This window comes from Gavialis gangeticus, unplaced genomic scaffold, assembly GCF_001723915.1.
Source record: "Gavialis gangeticus isolate Ggan-Ray unplaced genomic scaffold, GavGan_comp1, whole genome shotgun sequence".
Classification (NCBI taxonomy): domain Eukaryota; kingdom Metazoa; phylum Chordata; order Crocodylia; family Gavialidae; genus Gavialis; species Gavialis gangeticus.
In genome coordinates, this window is record NW_017728992.1 from 24,306,243 (window position 1) to 24,312,363 (window position 6,121).

Genomic DNA, 6,121 nt, shown 5'->3' on the forward strand with positions numbered 1-6,121 from the left:
AATGGGACTGATACTTAACATTCAGAAGACTACAGTCCTCCATCAACATCAACATCCTCATCTTAATGAGCAGACCCTAGCTCTGGTAATTCAAATTTACAGTGAGATTGGAGAATGCTGAGTATTTCCCAAACAGCAAAAGCCATCTCCTGCAGAAGGCTGACATTGAAGAAGAAATCCAACGACACCTTAAAAGTGCAAGTGCAGCCTTTGGACACCTGGGGAAATGGATGTTCAAAGATTGCAACATCAGATCCAAAAACCAAGATCATGGTTTATCAAGCAGCTGTGATCCCTACTTTACGAAGCTGAGATATGGACAATATACAGGAGACACCTCAAGTCACTGGAAAAGTATCATCAGTGGTGCCTGAAGAAGATCCTTCAAAACCAGTGGGAAGACAGACACACCAACATTAACATCCTCTTGCAAGCAAACACCATGAGCATCAAAGCAATGGTCATCCAACATCAACTTCACTGGGCCAGCCATGTCATCCAGATGTCCAACTCCAGACTTTCAAGGCAAATTTTATTCCCACAGCTCAGTCAAGGCATATGTTCCAGAGGAGGGCAGAGAAGGTGCTTCAAAGATGTCCTCATGGCCAATTTGAAAAAAAAGTAACACTGACATCAACCCATAGGAGACTATCACCCAGGACTGTCTCAAATGGAAGAGTCTGCTGGAATGATCTTAGTATTTTGAAACTTTATGACAATAACAGAAGACAAAAGCAGGAGCGGCAGAAACAGCGTATTGCAAACTAAATCAAGAATCCAGAGCCACCACTCCACTCAAAAAACACATGCCCAAGTTGCAACAGTCTGTCAATCCTGAATCAGCCTAGTCAGTCACAGATAAAGCAACCATAGAAGACAATCATCCTCAGCCACAAGGGGTTGCTGATATATATTCCCTTCCCTCCGCGCATCTAAATCTCTGGGATTAACAGAGGACATTCAGGGCTTCCCAAAGAAGCATGGTTCCCAGTCTCTGGGTTTTGGTAAGCATGGCAGCCATAGATGCCCCATAGATGAGGGGACCCTCATCACTGTCCACCCCCAGTTCCAAAGTGTGGATGCCAGCTCATGGGACTTGAGCCACTCCAGCAGCACACACAGGGCATACAGAGCAACCTAGGAAGGATCTGTTCTGTGCTTCGTGGGCCTGAAGACAATGGATCAGGCAGTCTGCCACATAGGCTTGGTGGGGGTGGGTGTTTCAGCAAACAATGTCCCTAAAGCTAGCTTCTTTCACAAATGTCATGAAATTTAAAGAGATCACTGAATCCTAATAGGAAGAAGCTACTGAGCTCATTATACTACAAGGTGGCAAGTTATGCTTAACCTTCTCTTCCACCATGACTGCAAGATTTACTGCCTAAATCTTTCATATATGAATCCTAGACCACACAGAATGTGGTCTTGGAGACAGATGTCCCATTTCTCTGTGCAGAAAAGGGCCTGTAAGATGGTTGCTAACCACTTGCCATTCAGGATTGTAGGGAAGGGGGAAGTGGACTGAACAGTACCCAACCCAGAATATATTAGAAACAGTGATGCACTTCTTTATTCAAGAGCTTCTGTCAAATGAAGTGTTCTTGCTGAGAAGGATATGCTTGTTCATACCTTGTACATAGACCTATTTTGTGTCACATCCCATTTTAAAAATGTGGATTATACAAGAATAACACCAAACCCTAATGCAGTATTTTAATCATCAAATATTGGCAAATCATATCCTACTTCTGGGGGTTGGGGTAGAGTTAGGATTAAAGGTTGGGGGAGGGGCGGTAAGGGTGGGGTAGACCTATCTGTTTTACCAGCTTGATTCAAATGCAGAATTCCCTAGTGAGACGTCTATGCAGGGCTTCACACTGGTAGTGCTAGCAACAGCTGTCTGGATTTTCTTTAACACAGAAGGTTACTAATCAGCATCCACTAGATGCTGGGGCTTTAAAGAAAAACCCCCAAGTACATAAAAACTCAGGATAAAAGAAAATGTGCTTGCTGTCACAGCAGTAGAGAGAAGTTTGAAGGCATGAGCCCAAGTGCTTCCTGAAGACCACAAAACAAACACCAAAAGGATTTTTTTTTAACTTTATGAGTTATATGACAGTCACTTTTAATGTGGAGGTCATAATCACTATTTTTGACTGATTGAACAATCATGAACTTTGTATGAGGCTTAAGTCAGAAGCCATGTGCCTGTTGACTCCACTGGTCCTTCCATTAACCTCTACAAAATAAAAAATTAAAATAAAGCTCAGGCATCTGGGCCATAATAGCAACAAAAACTATTGATCTAGACTGAATTATTTTCCACTGCTCAGTGGTTATAGTCCACGTTTACAGCATTCCAGTTGAAAAAGGGGTAATAAATTTTAAGTCATATTTTTTCTTCTGTAGGATATTCAATCTCTACATCACTATGCTCCTTCCAAGAAGAGCACTGGGCAAACCTTCTAGCAGGGCCAGACACAGGCATGGGCAAACTGGGCAGCCACCTGGAGCCTGGACAGAAAGGGAGCCCCAAAATGGTAATTTTTTAATTCAATTATCATTATTATTTTCATTATCTCTGGTGAAGGGGGGACCAATACTAAAAGTTTGCCCGGGGCTGCCAGGAGTCTAGGTATGGCGCTGCCTTATAACTGAAGGTATCAGTTATAAGATCAAGTAAATATTATGAGAAAAGGACAACACATAGTAGTGGTGGAAAGAGATTAGATTTCTTCTCCCACCTCACTGAGAAAGTCATTGCCTTGTCACCCCAGCTGTGCCTGCATCAGAGCTGGGAGTGGGGGCTCTGCCCTGCCACTGCTTGCCCAGCCAGTGCAGGGAGGCACAGGATGCAGGCATGGCAGCACTGGGAGTGGGGGCTATGCCCTGCTGCCACTTGCCCCCTTCCACCCAGAGCAAGCTGTGCCCACATCCCGCCCCCCCTCCAGCTAAGTAAGAGGCCGCAGGGCAGAGCCCCCACTCCGAGTGCTGCCACACCCACATCCCGTACCCTGCTCTCCAAGTAATTCACTCCGTCAGCTGGACAGCTTGTCCCAGCCTCAATCCCTCCCTCCCCCAACTGACTTACCAGCTGGAGGCAGCTGTGTCAGCTGGCTGTTTAGCCTATGGCCAAATCTCTGAAGTGGTGCCGAATCTTTTGGATCTGATTCAGCTGAATCCAATTGGGAAAGTGATTCGAATCTCCAACAGGCACTGTCTTCTGAATCAGCTGAATCCAAATCTGAAGCAAATACTTACCACTTTGCACAGGCCTATTCTTTGCACTGCTGTAGTAGCTTATAAACATTGTAAGCTTACTAAATAAGCTGTCGAGGAGGGTCAGAAACTTAGATCTGAGAAGATTTGAGTCCATCTCCAATTTTAACAGGAGCGTGGTGGCAGTAAGCTGGGAGCTCCCCCAGATGCCACTGGTGCTGTCGGCGGGGGGCGGGTGGCGAGCGGCAACAGCCCACAGGCATGTCGGCAGTGCCTTTTCATAGGGGGTGCACTACCACTCACCAAGGGTGCGCATGCACCCACTACGCATCACCAGTGAAGTGAGCTCAGACTCATGAAAGCCTGTGCTATACATTTCTGATTTAGTTAATCTATAAGGTGCAAATCTACTTTGCCTTCTGCCTAAGATAATTAGTCATTGTACTAACCTGACAATACAGGCACAGAAGGAGATAATCCCATTATGCATAAAAGGGGGTAAAGGGCTAAGAAACCCTCTTGGTTGAACTAGGAAGTCCAGGAAAGCTTAAGGGCAAAGGAAGGGGTATACAGCCTGTGGAAACAGGGGGTAGCTACGAAGGAGGAGTATACCTCCCTAGTTTGCACTTGGAGGGAATCAGTTAGGAAGACCAAAGCAGGATTAGAATTTAGACTGGCGACAAAAATTAAGGACAACAAAAAGTCCTTCTTTAGGCATATAGGGAACAAAAGGAAGGCGCAGGGTAGCGTAGGACCCCTACAGGACAAATTTGGGCAATTGGTGACAAAGGGGGGGATGAAGTTGAGCTCATCAATGAGTTCTTTGCATCTGTATTCCTAGACACAGACCAGGACAAATCTCCCAATTGGATCACAGATAGACACAGGAGGGACACCAGCCCACCAACTGTTAGTGCAGACTTAGTCAAGGGGCACTTGGAGAGGCTGGCTGTGTTCAGATCAGCGAGCCCAGATGAACTTTATCCAAGGGTGCTGAAGGAATTGGCCGGTGTCATAGCAGAGCTGCTAGTATGGCTATTCGAGTACTCATGGTGCTCCGGTCAGGTCCCAGAGGACTGGAAAAGGGCCAGTGTGGTCCCTATTTTTAAGGGGAGGAGGGAGGAACCAGGAAACTATAGGCCAGTTAGTCTCACCTCTATCCATGGGAAAACTCTGGAAAATATCATTAAGGATCACATTTGTGGGAGCCCAGCAGGGGAAATAATACTGACAGGAAATCAGCATGGGTTCACTGCAGGTAGATCCTGCATGACTAACCTTGTTTCTTTTTATAACCAGGTCACAAAATGCTTAGATGCAGGAGTCAAGGTAGATGTCATCTACCTAGACTTTATGAAGGCCTTGGATACGGTATTGAATTCTGTTCTCATAAATAAACTGACAGGCTATGATGTAGATGATTACATGGTCAGGTTGGTGGCAAATTGGCTTAGGAATTGCACCCAGAGAGTGGTGGTGGATGGGTCAATATCAACCTGAAAAGATGTGGGCTGTGGAGTCCCACAAGGCTCAGTCTTTGGACTGGTGTTATTCAACATCTTTATCAGTGACTTGGATGAGGGCATGGAGAGAACCATGTCCAAGTCCGCAGATGATACCAAATTATGGGGCTAAGTTAACACACCAGAGGGTAGGGAATGGATCCAGGTGGATCTAGTCAGCTTGGGAAAATGGGCAGAATGAAATAGGATGGAGTTCAAAGACAAGTGCAAAGTGCTGACCTGGGCAAAAAGAACCACCAACACACTTACAGGCTGAGCAGCGGAAAGGGAACTTGGAGTCATAGCTGACTCCAAGATGAACGAGTCGTCAACGTGACGAAGTAAGCAACAGAAGCCTGCAGGCAAGGCCCCACGAGGAGAGACTGAGGGACCTAGATCTCATCAGCCTTTGAAAGAGAAGGCTCAGAGCTGATCTTGTGGCTTCCTATAAATTCATCATGGGAAGACAGCAGGGAATAGGAGATGCTCTGTGGCAGGAAGCCATCTTTGTTTCTCCCCAAAAATCTCTGCTCTGTGACAATTTGATTAGGATGGGCCCAGCAGAGGAGACACCTTTACCCTATCTCTTTAGGTAACCTGAGCTGGATACATTCCTGAGGGGAGGGGGAAACCTGCTCCCTCTGCCTACGTGACTGGTATCACCTACCTGGGTGAGGGGCTTCTACCTGGTGGGCTAGAGTCTGCCTGGCAACTAGTGATGCATTTCAAATTGGTTGGCCAACAGCCAGCAGGTGCTGGCCTCTATTGGACCAGGTGAATGAAGTCACAGGGGCTATATAAGTTAAAACTGCCTAGGAGGAGGGGGCAGCAGCCATGTGGGGGACTCAGACTTAGAGAGGAGCTTTACCATCTGAAACTGGCTCTCTCCCCCATAACTCATGAGCTAGGAATGGCCTGCCTCCAGAGGGAATCTCCAACAGCCTCTGGATGATGCTTGTGAGTAAGCTACTCGAGATCTGGTTAGCTATATAGCTGGCAGTAACTCAGATACATGATCAAAAGGCTACCTCAGCCGAACTGTTTTGCTCTATGCGATTTCTATGATATTGCTCCATCTTGGACCCTATTTTCACCCTACCCCCTGTAATCAATAAAGTCCTCCTTTGTGACCCGTGTAGGAGACTTATGGAGAGGTGGGTCTAAATTATGCCTAAGAGGCCCCTTGGGTCTGTGGACTAAGGGAGACTAATTTTGGCCCCTGACTTGGGGAAGTGCCCCAAGTTCTTGTACTGGGTCGAGTACCCATTAGACTAGTAGGCCTGTGCTTCCCCGAGGACACAGAGCTTAAGAGGGTCCCCCTCAGGGTGGTGGCAACTTACGTTACCCCCAGACTCTGCGGTGGGGCTCGAAAGGGGGTCTGCCAGGGCTTAGGCACCCCT

General features: G+C 46.8%; 1 long non-coding RNA gene across 1 annotated transcript in view; it reads right to left on the reverse strand.

Moving 5' to 3' along the window:
* LOC109300664 overlaps positions 1-6,121 on the reverse strand; it is an 18,702-nt gene extending 12,581 nt beyond the window's left edge. The window contains exons 1-2 of the long non-coding RNA XR_002098296.1: positions 6,062-6,121; positions 4,777-4,778 (exon numbers count right to left, since the gene is read on the reverse strand). This is a non-coding gene — a long non-coding RNA (uncharacterized LOC109300664). The remainder of the gene's footprint in view (positions 1-4,776; positions 4,779-6,061) is intronic.